This window comes from Jaculus jaculus, chromosome 1, assembly GCF_020740685.1.
Source record: "Jaculus jaculus isolate mJacJac1 chromosome 1, mJacJac1.mat.Y.cur, whole genome shotgun sequence".
Lineage (NCBI taxonomy): Eukaryota > Metazoa > Chordata > Mammalia > Rodentia > Dipodidae > Jaculus > Jaculus jaculus.
Window position 1 is genome coordinate 102783825 of NC_059102.1, and position 17556 is coordinate 102801380.

A 17556-nucleotide genomic window follows, 5' to 3' on the forward strand; every position below is an offset into this window, starting at 1 on the left:
GTCTCAGGGTGGCCTCGAACTCACGCTGATCCTCCTACCTCTGCCTCCCAAGTGCTACTGAGATTAGAGGTGTGTGCCACCATGCCCTGCTCTGGGCCAGAATTTTAAAATTATTTTTATTTAGCTAGTTTTGTTTTTTTCAAGGTAGGGTCATGTTCACTATATAGTCACCTCAAACTCACAGTGATCCTCCTACCTCAGCTTCCCAAGTGCTAGGATTGAAGATGTGTGCCTACCACGCCCAACACTTTTTTGTTTTTTTTGAGGTAGGGTCTCAGTCTGGGTCAGGCTGACCTGGAATTCACTATGTAGTCTCAGGGTGATCTCAAACTCAGATCTCAAACCCAAATCAAATAATGCTGGGATTAAAGGCTCCTTCTTTAACTTTTTTTTTTTTTTTTTTTTGTAGTTTTTCAAGGTAGGGTCTCACTCTAGCCCCGGCTGACCTGGAATTCACTATGTAGTCTCAGGGTGACCTCGAATTCACAGGGATCCTCCTATCTCTGCATCCTGAGTGCTGGGATTAAAGGTGTGCACCACCACACTCAGCTTCCTTAACTTTTTTTTGTTGTTTTTTTTTTTAATTAAAAGTTTATTTATTTATTTATTTATTTATATTTGAAGTTGGGTATTTCTGTAGCCAGGGCTGACCTGTAATTCTCTATGTAGTCTCAGGGAGGCCTTGAACTCTTGAGAATCCTCCCACCTTTGCCTCCCAAGTACTGGGATTTAAGGTGTATGCCACCATTCCTGGTTAATCTTTTAATTTTGATGTTTTGGACTGGAGAGATAGCTCAGCAATTTAAGGTGCTTACTTGCAAAGCCTGCCAGTCCAATTTAAAAAAAATATTTTATTTTTATTTATTTATTACAGTGAGAGAGAGAGAGAAAGAGAGAATGGGCATGCCAGGGAGTCAAGCCATTGCAAATGAACTCCAGACACATGTGTCACTATGAGCATTTGGCTTATGTGGGACATGGAGAATCGAACCTGAGTCCTTAGGCTTTGCAGGCGTGCATCTTAACTGTTAAGCCATCTCTCTATCCCCCAGCCCAAATTTAATTCCCCAGTACTCACATCAATCTAGATGCATAAAGTGGCAGTTCATTTGCAATGGCAAGAGGCCCTGGTGTGCCCATACACCTTCTCTCTCTCTCCACTTGAAAATAAATAAATAACTAAAATATGAAAGCAACAAATTTTGTGTTTTGGTGAAATTATTTCCCTAAGTAACTGTGGTCACCTCAAAGGCCTTCCACCCACAGGAATGGTGATAGATGGGATGGGCATTACAATATCATGGAGATAGATGGGGTGGGCATTACAATATCATGGCGATAGATGGGATGGGTATTACAATATCATGGCGATAGATGGGATGGATATTACAATATCATGGTGATAGATGGGATGGGTATTACAGACATCTCCATATGGCTGTAGACACCCTGGGGTTTTTGTTGTTTTTTTGAGGTAGGGTCTCATTCTAGGCCAGGCTGACTTGGAATTCACTATGAAGTCTCAGGGTGGCCTCGAACTCACAGCAATCCTCCTACCTCTGCCTCCCAAGTGTTGGGATTAAAGGCATGCACCACCATGCCCGGCATTTTTTTCTTTTCTTTTAAATTTGAGAAAGAGACAGAGAGGGAGAGAGAATGGGTGTGCCAGGGAAAACAGCCACTGTGAACAAACTCCAGATGCTTGCGCCACCTTGTGCATCTGGCTTACATGAGAGCTGCAGAATTGAACCTGGGTCCTTTGGCTTTGCAGGCAAGTGTCTTAACTGCTAAGCCATCTCTCCAGCTTATTCTTTAACTTTTTTTTTTTTTTTTTTTTTTTTTTTTTTTTGGTTTTTCGAGGTAGGGTCTCGCTCTAGCCCAGCTGACCTGGAATTCACTCTGTAGTCTCAGGGTGACCTCGAACTCACAGGATTCCTCCCTGAGGATCACCATGAGACTACAGAGTGAATTCCAGGTCAGCCTGAGCTAGAACTCACAGTAATCCTCCTACCTCTGCCTCCTGAGTGCTGGGATTAAAGGCGTGCACCACCATGCCTGGCTCTTCTTTAACTTTTTAATGAATTAACTGCCTTTGGCTCCTCTTTTGTATGGAATTCCTCATAAAAAGAGCGGTTTTTTTTTTTTTCTCTCTCTCTCTCTATTTATCTATCTATATTATATGGAGAGAAAGAAGCACACTAGGGCCTCTAGCCACTGCAAATGAACTCCAGAAACAAGGGCTACCTTGTGCATCTGGCTTATGTGGGTACTGGAGAATGGAACCTGGGTCCTTAGGCTTCTCAGGCAAACATGGTAACTGCTAAGCCATATGTCCAACCCTGGTGTGTGTGGTTATTTCTCAGGTAGAATCTTACTCTGTAGTCCCAGGCTGCTCTCGAATTCACAGTGACCTTCTTACCTCTGCCTCCCCAGTACTGAGATTAAAGGTGTATACCACCCTGCTAATGTCCTCTCTAGTTGTTGTTGATTTATTTTATTTTATTTTTTTAAATAATTTTATTTATTTGAGAGTGACAGACACAGAGAGAAAGACAGATAAGAGGGAGAGAGAGAATGCCAGGGCTTCCAGCCTCTGCAAACGAACTCCAGACGTGTGCGCCCCCTTGTGCATCTGGCTAACGTGGGACCTGGGGAACCGAGCCTCGAACCGGGGTCCTTAGGCTTCACAGGCAAGCGCTTAACGGGTAAGCCATCTCTCCAGCCCTGATTTTTTAACCTTATTTTTTTTATTTGAGAGAAGAGAACAGACACGCCAGGGACTCCAGCTGCAAGTGAACTCCAGATGCATGCACCCCTTTGTAGATCTGGCTTATGTGGGTTCTAGAGAATTGAACTGGGGTCCTTTGGCTTTGCAAGCAAATGCTTTAACCACCAAGCAATCTTTCCAGCCCTCTAATTTTTCTTTTTAATGGGTAAAGAGAGAGAAAATTGGCGGCCAGGGCTAGTCGCCATGTGCAACCTTGCACTTGCCTCACCTTTGTGCGCCTGGCTGACGTGAGATCTGGAAAGTCAAACAATGGTCCTTAGGCTTCACAGGCAAGTGCCTTAACTGCTAAGGCATCTCTCCAGCCCTCTTTTTTTTTTTTTTTTTTTTTTTTTGTGTGTGTGTGTGTGTGTGTGTGTGTGTGTGTGTGTTTTGTTTTTTCCAAGAAGGGTCTTGCTGTAGCCCAGGCTGACCTGGAATTCACTATGTAGTTTCAGGGTGGCCTCCATCTCACAGCAATCCTCCTACCTCTGCCTCCCGAGTGCTGGGATTAAAGGCAGGCTCCACCATGCCTGGCTATCTCTAGTTTTTCCAATAAAAATCAATAAGCTATGTAATCTAATTGTATTTTCTTTGTCGCTGATTGATATTCTCCTTTAAACTCATTTGTTTGTTTGTTTGTTTCGAGGTAGGGTTTCACGCTACCCAGGCTGACCTGGAACTCACTATATAGTGTTAGGATGGTCTCGAATGCAGGGTGATCCTCCTACCTCTGCCTCCTGAGTGCTGGGATTAAAGCCGTGCACCACCACACCTGTCCCAAACTCAACCTTCTTGTCCAAGAGATTCATTCCTGAATTTCTGAGATCCTGGACTGACTGAATCAGTGAAGTTTTAATGATGGTTAGGAGTTAGTCACCGTAGTTCCTGAGTTAAGCTCATGTAAGGTGAAGGAAGTCTCCATTACTCCCGAGTCCCATTTCTCTGCCATCACAGTTATTTTGCTCTTCTTCTTACATCAAGGGGGCACACTCATCTGGAGTTCATTTGCAGTGGCTGCAGATGATTCTGCTGTTGCAGTAGGGACTTTACATGCTTCCTCTTTTCACTATTGCTTCTTCATTTGGAACAGGAGCTTTTTTGTTTGTTTGTTTTGTTTGGTTGGTTTTTGGTTTTTCAATGTAGGGTCTCACTCTAGCCCAGGAATTCACTATGTAGTCTCAGGGTGGCCTCGAACTCCAGGCAACCCTCCTACCTTTGCCTCCCAAGGGCTGGGATTAAAGGCGTGTGCTAGCATGCCTGGCTGGAACAGAAGCTTTAAAAAAAAAATTTTTTTAATTATTTGAGAGTGACAGAGGCAGATAAAGAGAATGGGCACACCAGGGCCTTCAGCTATTACAGATGAACTCCAGACACATGCACCACCTTGTGAATCGTAGGGCCCTGGGGGATCAAACTGGAGTCCTTTGGCTTTGCAGGCAAATGACTTAACCACTAAGCCATCACTCCAGCCTGCAACAGAAGCTTTTTTTTTTTTTTTTTAAGTTTTTTTTCCAAGGTAGGGTCTCACTCTATCCCAGGCTGACCTGGAATTTACTATGTAGTCTCAGGGTGACCTCAAACTCATGGCAATCCCTCCTACCTCTGCCTCCCAAGTGCTGGGATTAAAGGCGTTAGCCACCATATCCAGCCAACAGAAGCTTTTTAATGGTAGACTTCAATTCAGCATATGCATCAGGGGAAGTCTTTCTCAACCATTTCCTGTATTTTCAACTCTGATTTGTGTCCACAGTTAAACTATCATCACCCTTACGTTGAAGTTGCTTAACGTTATGCAAATCACTGGTTAACTTCATTGCCACAACAGCTTGTTTGGTCTTCCTGATATCAATTTTTTAATCTTATTTTTATTTAGTTGAGAGAGTGAAAGAGGCTGGTGGGGAGGGGGAGAGAGGGAAGAATGGGCACGCCAGGTCCTCCAGCCACTGCAATCAAACTCCAGATGCATGAGCCACTTTGTGCATCTGGTTTATGTGGATCCTGGGAAATCCAACCTGGGTCCTTGGGCTTTGCAGGCAAGTGCCTTAACTGCTAAGCCATCTCCAGTCCCCAGATATCAATTTTATAGCTGGTTTTTAAATTTAATTTTATTTATTCATGTGACAGAGAAAGAGGGAGAGGGAGAGGGAGAGAGAGAGAGAGAGAGAGGGAGAGAGAGAGAGAGAAAGAGAATGGGCACGCCAGGGCCTCCAGCCACTGCAAACGAAATCCAGATGCATGCACCCCCTTGTGCATCTGGCTAACGTGGGTCCTGGGGAATAGAACCTGGGTCCTTTGGCTTTGCAGGCAAACATCTTAACAGCTAAGCCATCTCTCCAGCTCGTATAGCTGGTTCTAACCAGTTATTTTTTGTATGCATTGGAGTCGCAGACCATTCTTGCCCTGAACTGGAATCAGGGACATCTCCCCCTGGGAAGGCTACTGGGGGCGGGGAGGAGCAGGAGGTCTGGCATTGGGTTGCTCTTGGCAGAGGGGGAAGCTCGGCAGGACACAGCTTCCCCTGAGGACGCAGTTTGCAGGGTTCCTCCAGAACCGGGGTGGATCTCTGTTCTGTCTCCACTGGTGTCGGGCTCGTCCCTCCAGTCCTACACCAGCTCAGATCAGGAGGTGGCAGTGGCCCTGAGACGGCTCCCCTGAGCCCCTCGTCTCCCTAGCATCCGGCTCACTCCCACCCGGAGCTTTCCACGCCCCCCTCCCCTCAGCCCACTGCCTGCTCCGGGGGCGCCCCCACCTCCTGCCACTCAAGGCCCAACTGGCACGCAGCGATCCAATATGGCCCGAGGATCGCCCCGTAGCCCGTGATTTCCAACGCTACTACTCACTCACCTCCCACGCCGCCCTTCAGCCAATCAGGGACCACGCGCTTCCCTCTCATTCCATGCTTCAACCAATCAGGAAAAGGCTCCCTGGGTGGGCAACGTGAATGTCACCACTATTGCAGAACTTTGTGTTCTGCGCCTGCTACTAGCAAGGGAGATGGGCGGGAAGAAACGCACCGCCTTCCTAGCTCTGGGGTATGGGAAGAAAAATGTGCCTTTCTGTACCCTGCGCACGTACCTTCTCTCTAAGGATCTCCTTTTGCCACAAGGGTTCCTTCTGCCTCTCCTTAGGCCAAAGAATTAGTTACCTGGGTATTACTCGGGTTCCATCCAGACCTCACTTTCCTGTCTCTGTCCTTTCTGTCCCCAGCCTCACCAGATCTTGTGGGAAGAAGGGGCGACTTTTTTTTTTTTTTTGAGCTGTTGCTTTTATTAAGGGGGAAATTTTATATGTATATATTGTCTAATAAACATATAATAATAATAAACATATACATATAATAATAAACATATACATATATATGCATGTATATATATATCCTGGCCATGCAGGATGGGTGGTACACACCTTTAATCCCAGCACTCACACTCAGGAGGCAGAGGCAGGAGGATTGCTGTGAGTTCCACGCCAAGTACCAGGCTGCTGGGCTAGAGTGAGACACTACCTCAAAAACAAACAAGGAAGGCCTCTGGTTAAGATGGCAGCGTAGGAACCACACCAAAGCAGGGTAGGGGAGAAAAAGTAAATTAAAAAAAAAAGAGCAAAATACACTGTTTTATTAAAAAGTGATATGTATAAGAAATTATCAACTGCAGCAGAGAAGTAGGAGAGATCCAGAGCATTTGCAGCCCACATAGGCAGGCAAAAGCGGCTCTAGTGGCACCAGGTCATCGTGGCCACAGCCTCAAGTCTGTGCCCGAGCCCCAGGAAGAGCCAGGTAAAGGGATTTTCCACTCACACCAGCCTCCTCACAAACTCAAGAACCTTGAAGGGAGGACAGCAGGGCCCAAGGGAGCAGCTCGTGAGGAAGAGGATGGTGAGGACCAGCTGGAGAACTTCAGCCACCATCCATAGCTTCCTCTCCCCCACCAGCAGCACAAGTGCCAGCAAGCACCAGAGATCTGACTGTGTGGCTTTGGCCTTTTGGAACTGATTTTCAAGAGGAATGTGGAAGGATTTGGAACCTTGGCCTAAGAGATGCCTTGCAGTGCTGTAAGTACAGCTTGATGGACTATCCTGGTCAGAGTTGAAAGACCTGAATGCAGTGAGAACTATGGACTGTGAGGTTTGGCTTATGTGGGCAAGAAAGAGCTTTGCTTGGACTGGGCTAGCAGTTTGTGTGAAAAGCTTGCTGTTATGTCTGAGTTGTGCAGGGTTGTAGTGCGTAGAAATGAATTGGTGTGAGCAGAGGGATATGGCACAGAAAAAAAAAATGAAATTTTGGGGCCTAAAATGCTGCCTGTTCACCTGCAAATCTTTTGAGATATTACAACCTTTGAAACTGGGCCAGCTGACCTGCACTGGGGCAACAGGAAGAATGTAGACTCTTTTGAAAGGGCCTGAATGCTCAAGGAGAATCCAGTTCTTCAACGTCTGCTTTATTCCTCACTGAATTAATCCTACCTGGTATTGTGGAGTATAAGAAATGCAGGAGAGAGAGAGTCATTGAGTTTGCAACATGGTTTTGTATTTTGGAAATGGCCATGGGCAGTGTGAAGCAGGTTTGCTGGATGCCTTCATAAAGACCCCATGGAGCCATGAGGATGAACCATGGATTGCAGTAGAGACCAAGTGGAGATACCGGTACCACGAGATGGCTGCTAAGGAGAGCTGCTGGCCCTGATGAAGTTTTCCAGGACTATGAGTAACCTACCTGGAGGGGCAGAATTGGAACTCCAGAAACTGGTTGCTGGTTAGAATTGTTGAACTTGGAGATTTGTCACTCACTAGTTGTTGGACTTGAAGGTACAGAGTTTGATGTTTGCCCTGGTTGTTTTAAATCATGTATTGGCTGAATGTTTCTTTGTTATGCCCAGTGGTAGCACATGCCTTTAATCCCAGCACTGGTGAGGCAGAGGTAAAGGAGGATCGCCATGAGTTCGAGGCCACCCTGAGAGTAGAGAGTGACTTCCAGGTCAGCCTGGGCTAAAGGGAGACCCTACCTCAAAAAAATAAAAAAAAAAAGAAAGAAATTAGAAAGGCTGCAAGTAAACAACTTAATGCTTCACCTTAAGGCCTTGGAAAAAGAAGAACAAAACAAACTAAAAATCAGTAGACGGGAAGAACTAATAAAGATTAGGGCAGAGGATGGGGAGATGATTCAGCAGTTAAAGGTACATGACCTTACATGGCCTGTCAATCTGGGTGGTTTCAATTCCCCAGTACCCACATAAGGCCAGATGCACAAATGGTTCATGCATCTGGAATTTTTTTGCAGTGGTTAAAGGCTCTAGTATGTCTATAGTCTGTGACTCTATGTTTCCCTCACAAATAAATAAAAAAAATTTTTTTCTTTTAAGTATTATGCAAACTTTATGCCTTTTTACTATGAAAACATTGCTATGCTACTATTGTCCAACATACAGTGAGTTTCTTGAAAATAAATCTTGTTTATTTTACTGTAAAAAAAAATTAGGGCAGAAATCAATGAAATAGAAACAAAAAAGAATAATCCAAAGAGTCAATGAAACAAAGAGTTAGTTTTTTTTGAAAGATAAACAAGATTGATAAACACTTAACCCAATAGCTAGAAAATGGAACCAGCCTAGATGTCCCTCAACTGATGAGTGTATAATGAAGATATGGCACATTTATACAATGGAGTTCTACTCAGCGGTAAAGAAAAATGAAGTTATGAAATTTGCAGGAAAATGGGTGAATCTGGAAAGTATTGTACTTAGTGAGGTCACCCAGACACAGAAAGCCAAATGTCACATGTTCTTTCTTCATATGTTGATCCTAGCTATAAATGATTGGATTTCTATGTGAGTAGGAAGAAAATTCAGTAGTAGAGGTCAGTAAGCTAGAAAAGAGATATAAAGGGAATAGAAAAGGAGGGATGGGGGACTTAATAGGATGATATTGTATATATGTAAGTAGAAGAACACATTAATGGGGGTGAAAAGGCCTAAGTGAGGTCAAGGGAAAAGATTAAGTAAAGGAAAGATGGAGGGAGGGCTAATCAAAATCTAAGAGGATATAAATAAATCATATAGAAACCAATTTTTGGACAGTGGAACACTCAGAACCCATAAATTGTTACTAGAAAATTTTCAATGCCAGGGATGGGATACCTTCCAGTTAGTTGTTGGCCAGGGAGGTCCATGATGCCCCCAAAACATTACAGACCATTGCCAAGGCCCTTGGTTTCCTCCTAGGAATAGATGGTAAGACCCTATTACTGAAGGCTGTACATACTTGGGCTGCAAGGTCACTGAGAAATCCTGCTGGAGCTGAGCTGAAAACCTCCTCCATATAGACCAGCTGACAGAAATATAGAAAAAGCCATGCTGCATGCAATTCAATGGGAGAGAGAGAAATCACCAATGAAGAAACTCAACAGTGAACACTTCAAGCCTTATATTTGGCCAACCAGGCCAAATGAGCCAATGGGAGCAATAGTGACACACATCTGTTATAGGGGAAACCAACTGCCCTCTAATTTGACTGGAGGCCCGCTCCATGATAGGGAATACATCCCTGATACTGAAAACCTATGACACGGTTAGTCATGAGCCCTAGGAGTGTAATGTCTGCTGCTGTCTGGCTAAATATATATACTGTGCTCACCAAAGTGCCCAGTAAGCACTTCTCTTAATGTTCATACCCATATTTTAATGATACTCTCCCTTTTGGGTAGAGAATCTTCTCTTTTCAGATGGCAGTGACCTTGGGATGACTCAAGTAGTGACAGGGGAGTGCTCACTACTGCAATATCTCTATCACACCTTCCAAGGCTGAGGGTCCATTGCAGAAGAGGTGGCACTAAGAATATAAGAGCCAAAGGATGGACTTCTTACAGCATGCTCCTCCAGACACAAAATGGCCTGGATATCCATGATTTGACAGTGCCTGACACAAGACCATCGTGATAGAAGGAAAAGATCATGACATCAAAATAAAAGAGAGACTGATTGAAAGAGGGAAGGAATATGATAGAGAGTGGAGTTTCAAAGGGGAAAGTAGGAGGAGGGAGGTAATTACCCTGGGATTTTTTACAATTATGGAAGTTGTCAATTAAATAAAATAAATGTTCATACTCATATATTCATGCTACTCTTATTTTTTGTTAGAAAAGCTTCTCTTTTCAGATGGCAGTGACCTTGGGATGACTCAGAAGTCACCATGGTGCTGAGAAGAAGTGACAGAGGAGTGCTCTGCACTGAAATATTTCTATCACATCTTTTTTTAAAAAAATATTTTTTGTCCATTTTTTATTTATTTATTATTTGAGAGCGACAGACACAGAGAGAAAGACAGAGGAAGAGAGAGAGAATGGGCGCGCCAGGGCCTCCAGCCTCTGCAAACGAACTCCAGACGCGTGCGCCCCCTTGTGCATCTGGCTAACGTGGGACCTGGGGAACCAAGCCTCAAACCGGGGTCCTTAGGCTTCACAGGCAAGCGCTTAACCGCTAAGCCATCTCTCCAGCCCTCTATCACATCTTAACAAGGATCAGGGTCCATGCAGAAGAGGTGGTGCAAAGAATATAACAGCCAAAGGAAGGGTAGGGCTTCTTACAACATGCTCCTCCAGACAAAAAATGGCCTGAATATCCATGACCTTGCAGTGCCTGACACCACCTATAGAAGACCGTCATAATAAGAGGAAAAGATGAGACTATCAAAATAAAAGAGAGACGGATTGAGAGGGGTAAGGGGTATGATGGAGAGTGGAGTGTCAGAGGGGAAATGGGGGAGGGAAGGAATAACCATGGATTATTGTCTATAACTATGGAAGGTGTCAATAAAAAATTAATTTAAAAAATTATTTTGGTTTTTCAAGATAGGGTCTCACTCTAGCTCAGGCTGACCTAGAATTCACTATGTAGTCCCAGGATGGCCTTCAACTCATGGCGAATCCTCTTACCTCTGCCTCCCGAGTGCTGGGATTAAAGATGCATGTCACCACTCCCGGCTTAAAAGAAATTTTTTTAATGTATATGTTAGGTTGGTATGAGTGCTGAAGATGGAGCCACCATGATCTGAAGAATGGTGACAGAGCCATAGGAAAGTGAGTTATCCACATTCTTCAAGAAGCTACCAATCATTCTCCCCTCCTTGCCTGACAATGCCCCAGGTCATGGTTTCCTGCCCCCTTATCTCCTAAGTCACACTGTCACTGTTCTGGTGTCATACCCTAGCTATTTTAAATGGTTAAGGTAATGATACCCCTAAAGAAACTTTTCATCCAAGTTAACAAACAAATTCTTCTTGTTTGTTTGTTTTTGTTGTTGATCTTGTTTTGTTTTTCAAGGTATAGTCTCACTCTAGCCCAGGCTGACCTGGAATTCACTATGTAGTCTCAGGGTGGTCTCGAACTCATGGCATTCTTCCTACCTCATCCTCCCGAGTGCTGGGATTAAAGGTGTGTGCCACCATGCCTACCCACAAATGAATTCTTTTTCCTTCCTCACCTTCCTCCAAGTGAAAAAGCCCTATAAAGCCCACTACCTGAAAACTCAGGTTGGCTGTGCTCTTCTCTTGTGAGTCAGTTCTGGCAGCTCATGCTTTTCCTGAATAAAAGCTTTCATCTTTGCCTCAGAATGGTTTGCATGGTCTTGGTCACTCCCAAACCTTCCATCAGGTGCTGTGACTCAGATTGGAGGCTCCAAGTTGCCCTCTTGGGTGGCCAGACCTCCTTTCCCCTGACCAGACCACTGAGCTACCACTGATACTCTGAAGGCCTTGGACCATCTTCCACTCACCACGATTTGGCCTCACTCTTCTCCCTTCCTTCATCTCCTCCCTCCTCCTCAGTAAGTGACCCTCTTGGGTTGGCCTGCTCTGGCTTTAATCCCTCCTTGTGGAAGCCTTGCCAGCACGCCAGGCTTGCTTTTGGGCCCCAACCCCAGGTCACAAGAAAGACTCACTGTTGTCACCTTGGGTCTCTTGTTCTCTGGTCTACCATACCCTAAGGGTGCCTTTTGATTCAGTTCCACTGGTCTCGGAAGGCTTACTCCTCCTCCCTCCTCTACCTGCACCTCCCGAGGTCTCATCTTTCTCTGCCAGCTTCTTACTCCTTTGGCAGCACAGATGCTCACCTTGCCCACTAACGGGCTAAACAGCCGACACTTGCGAGCTGTACAGCCTCTGCCCACATGAGTTGTGCAGGCCCCATTCACCCTAGCAGACAAGGGGGTCCTATTGGTGTTCTGTGTTAACCCAGATTAAGCCCTGGTTTCTTTCTCCCACCCTTGTTTTGCTCTTTCTCTGTCCCCTCTCACTAGCCCTTTTACTATACTCTCACACTTCCAGGGAAAATAAAACCTCTAAGCCATTTTCTACTACCCCCTTTGCCTGTCTCTTTAAGAACTTAAAGCCTCTATGACTCTTGGATGACATCAAACCTCGTCATCTGATCTTTCTCTGCAACACTGCCTGGCCACAATAAAAGCTGGTCAATGGGTCCAAATGGCCTGAAAATGGAACTTTTTTTTTATTTTTTATTTATTTTTTTATTTGAGAGCAACAGACACAGAGAGAAAGACAGATAGAGGGAGAGAGAGAGAATGGGCGCGCCAGGGCTTCCAGCCTCTGCAAACGAACTCCAGACGCGTGCGCCCCCTTGTGGATCTGGCTAACGTGGGATCTGGGGAACCGAGCCTCGAACCGGGGTCCTTAGGCTTCACAGGCAAGCGCTTAACCGCTAAGCCATCTCTCCAGCCCGAAAATGGAACTTTTGATTTCCAAATTCTACTGACTTAGAAAACTTCTGCCAACATACAGGCAGGTGGTCTGAAAAATGCTATATTCAGGCACTTTTCACTCTGCGTGCACAACTCCCTGTCTCTGCTCTACCTGCTCTTCTGACCAGATCCTTCTAGCCAAGGTCTCAGGAATACCCTCTAACTCAACCCCTCCCCCATACTCATCCTCACCCTCTGCTTTTGACCCAGACAACATAGATGACCTGGCCTCACAGCTTCCTCTGTCTCCTGTTCACCTCCGTGTCCCCACCTCCACCATCTCCTCTCCTCCTCTATCCCCTCATGCCCAACTTACTCACTCTCGCAGGGACAAAATGTACCCTTTACATGAGGTCACAGGTACTGAAGATATCATTTGCATTCATGTTTCTTTTTCCATGCCTGATTTATCGCAGATTGAGAAACATCTAGGGTTTTCTCCACTGATCCAACTTACTATGCCAAAAAATTTTGCTATCTCACAGAGGCCTATGACCTAACCTGGCATGATCTCTCTGCAGTTCTTTCCTCCACTCTCACTCCTGATGAATGAGAATGTGTCTGGGCAGATGCTCAGGCCCATGCTGATGAGGCTCACCTAACTGATAACACTTTCCCAACGGGGATGCTTGCTGTCCCCAGAAAGGACTCTGACTGAAAATACCATACTCCCACCAATTGCCTCGGATGGGTGGTCCATGATATGATGGTTCTTTGCCTCCTCCTAGCCTCCAAAAGGCATCCCATAAGTTTGTTGATTTTGAGAAACTCCGGATGCTTACCCAGAGGTCTAATGAAAATCCAGCTGAGTTTATGGGACGCCTAATTGAGACACACACCCAATACACTAGCCTCCACCCAGCTTCCCAAGAGGACACGATAGTTCTCAATACCAATTTCCTGTCCCAATCTGCCCCTGACATAGGAGAAAAAAAAAAATTACATGCCTAGAAAAGGGCCCTCAAACCCCTCATGGAGATCTGCTTGACCTGGCGATTAAAGTTTTTAATAACAGAGAGGACCAGGAACAGACTGAGAAAGTGGCCAGAGACAGATAGCAGTTCCAGTTCCTGGCTGTGGCCGAGGCCTCCTCCAGAGAAGACGATGGACCGCAGTGCTCACCACTGGGACCCTGCTTCAAGCATGGCCACACCGGTCACTGGGCAAAAACCTGCCACAACCCACGCCCACCACCAGGACCCTGTCCCCAATGTGGACTTGCTGGACACTGAAAGGTCAACTGTCTTTTTTTACCTCAACAAGGTAGGCCAGCCCCTTCCCCTGTCCCCCACAGATCTTCTGGGCCTGGTGGCCAAAGATTGACGGTGCCCTAGGACTTCAGGTCCCACCAACACTCTCCATATCACAATGGAGGAGCCCAAGGTCACAGTCCAGCTGGCAGAAGGCCTGACTCATTGTTATGGATATGAAGGGCCAGTTGGTCAGTCCTGCCATCCTACTGTGGTTAGACTTTTCCCTAACAGATCTCTGTGTCGGGTATTGATGGCCTATCCCACTCCTCACGCATCAACCCCCCACTTATCCTGTGTAGTCTGGTACACTCTCCTCTACCACTCATTTCTCTTAATACCCTTTTGTCCTGTTCCCCTCCTAGGTCCAGATCTTATGCAAAAACTCTCTCTCCCTCTGACTTACCACTCACACTCTTTCTCCTCATGCCAGCCCCCTCCCTTACAAAGGATCCAAGTCTCCCCCTTCCTGTCTCGGAGGTTGATCCCAGGGTGTGGGACTCTTCCTTGCAGGCACTGGCCTCTCACCACACACTGTCCTCATCAGACTCAAAGACCCCACATCCTTTCCCTGCTGTCCTCAATACCCAATCTCACTTACACATCTCCCTGGCTCCAAGCCAGCCTCCTTCACGCCACTCATTCTCCTTGCAATACTCTGATCTTGTCTTTTATCAAACCTGATGCAATCTGCCACTTAGTCTAACACTTGCGCCTAATCAATGCCACTGTTGTGCCCATTCGTCTAGTAGTCCACACAGAAAGTCAAGCCACTCTAGACCGGACCTCATCTGGTGATCTTCATCATTCCTATGGCCACAAAGCTTCAGGACATCCCCAGTTGGATCCACCTATCACAGCTCAAAAGAGTTAAGTCAGGGCCAGGCATAGTGGCACGCACCTTTAATCTGAGTGCTTGGGAGGCAGAGGTAGGAGGATCACCTTGAGTTCAAGGCCACCCTGAGACTACATATTGAATTCCAGGTCAGCCTGGACTAGAGCAAGACCCTACCTCAAAAATAAAATAAAATAATAATAAAAATAAAAAAAACAGAGAGTCCAAGTCACCTCCATCCCACACTACCTGATCCAGGGATAAGTATAAGTACACCTCCGCCCCAACAGGCTCTCTCAAACTTAAACTCACTCATGTTCCTACTCTTCCCTGATCCCAGAATGTTCCTCTTAGACACACTGATGCCCCTCTGCCTCCTCCCTTTTGTCCCCAGCCCTTCATCCGTCACCTCTGAGTTCTCATCCCCCTCCTTGCACCTAGCATTTTGATGTCATAGCCACTGACAAGGATAACAAGCTCCTTAATTCTTCTTTCTGTCCTCTCATGGGCTGTGTGGAGCCCATCTCCCTCCCCTTCTCTGTAACAGATGTCACCAGCAACTGCCCCAAAGACAGCTCAATACTGGGATGGTATGAGAGAAGTCTCTGTTTCACTCAGGACCAAGTCGTACCAACATGCTACATTGACGCTGTCGGAGGGTGCTCACTGTCAATCTCACCACTCTGTTGCCTCTAGCCCCCATGGAACGGCCTCCTCATCACCTGCCCTGAAGGGAAACCCATAGACCACATTATCTAGCCTTTATCATAAGAATTCATTGCCCTCATTGGATACATTACAGAAGATAAATCATTGTCCCTTATCATTAACAAAAGGCTGGAATATTAGGTTGGGATAGGCTCCCAAGATGGAGTCACCATGGTCAGCAGAATGGTGACAGAAGCATAGGAAAGTGTATTATCCACATCCTTCAAGAATCCAGTCATTCTCCCCTCCTTGCCTAACAATGCCCCAGGTCATGGTTTCCTGCCACCTTGCCTCATAAGTTACGTGGTTACTGTTCTGATGTCATACCCTAGCTATTTTATTTATTTATTTTTTAAATTTAGACGTTTATTAAGAGCACTTTAGATTCAATTCTGAACCTTAACACATTTCACAATTTTTGACCAAAACTGACATGCACTCTGAAAGTATAAGGCTGGGTGTCCTTATATAATTCCTAAAGGCTCACTTTTTCATTTATTTTATTTTATTTTATTGTTGTTTTTATTTTTTAAATTTTTATTAACATTTTCCATGATGATAAAAAAATATCCCATGGTAGTTCCCTTCCTCCCCCCCACTGACACACTTTCCCCTTTGATACCCTAGCTATTTTAAATGGTTAATATAACGATCTCCCCTAAAAGAACTTTTCTATTCAATTTAACAAATGAGTTTTTTCCTTCCTCACCTTCCTCCAAGTGAAAAAGCCCTATAAAGCCCACTATCTGAAAACTCAGGTTGGCTGTGCTCCTCTCTTGTGAGTCAGTCCTGGAAGCTCATACTTTTTCCACTCAGAGGCTTCCTCTAAAATATAAGGCAAGAATATAAAGTGCATTATATTTTTTTCTTAGGGTATTTTAAATTTAAGTCTTCTCTTCACGGGCACCAGGGCTTTTCTTCCTCTCCCTCAGAATTTAGGAGAAATGGGGAAAATAAAATGGATTGACAGAACCTGATCCATGTTGGTGCTGAAAGGCCTCTGACCAAAATAGTTACCAAGGGATCATTTATGCTGATTTCCTGCTAGAAGTAAGATCCCATAGACACCTGGATTTCATTTGTAAAAGCTAGAGGCTCCGGCATGCCTGCATGCATGCACACATTCTCAACTCTCTTTCCTTGCAAATAAATACATGAAAAAGAATTTTTAAATTTATTTTTTGAGAGAGAAATGAGAGAGAGAGAGAGAGAGAGAGAGAATGGACATGCCAGGGCCTCCAGGCACAGCAAACAAACTCCAGATGCATAGGCCCCCTTGTGCATCTGGCTTACATGGGTCCTGGAGAATCAAACCAGGATCCTTTGGCTGTGCAGGCAAATGCCTTAACTACTAAGTCATCTCTCCAATCCCCCCCAATTTTTTTTTTTTTTTTTTGGTTTTTTGAGGTAAGGTTTCACTCTAGCCCAGGCTGACCTGGAATTCACTATGGAGTCTCAGGTGGCCTCGAACTCACGGCAATCCTCCTACCTCTGCCTCCCGAGTGCTGGGATTAAAGGCGTGTGCCACCACGCCCGGCCAAAATAATTTTTTAAATGTGTATTAGGCCCTTTTTAAAATCCAAATGAGGGTGGTGGTGATGGCTCAGTGGCCAAAGGCACTTTGCTTGCAAAGCCTTCAAGCCTGGTTCAATTCCCCAGTATCCACATAATGGCAGATGTACTACATGATACATGAATCTAGAGTTTGTCTGACACCCATACACACTCTCTCACACAATCAGGTTTCCAGTAACAAAACCCCACTCCTGATACAAATTTTCCTATTGCAGTTACTTTCATGTTTCTGTAACAAAACACCAAACCAAAGGCAGCTGGTGTGGGGAAAGGATTTATTTTGCCTCAAAGTCTCAAGGGGAAGCTCCATAAGGACAGGGAAATGGGTAGCATGGGCACAGGCTATACAACTCTGCCACAGCAGGTGGTAAACAGCAGCAGGAGAATGAGCTTAGCTCTGACAAGGAGGAACTGGCTAAAACATTCCTAAGCCTGTACCCAACAGCACACCTCCTTCAACAAAGCTCCACCACGCAAATTGCCATTGCCTGGGAATTAAGCATTCAAAATTTATGAATTAAGGCTGGAGATATGGCTTAGCAGTTAAGCACTTGCCTGTGAAGCCTAAGGACCCCGGTTCGAGGCTCGATTCCCCAGGACCCATGTTAGCCAGATGCACAAGGGGGCACACATGTCTGGAGTTTGTTTGCAGTGGCTGGAGGCCCTAGCGTGCCCATT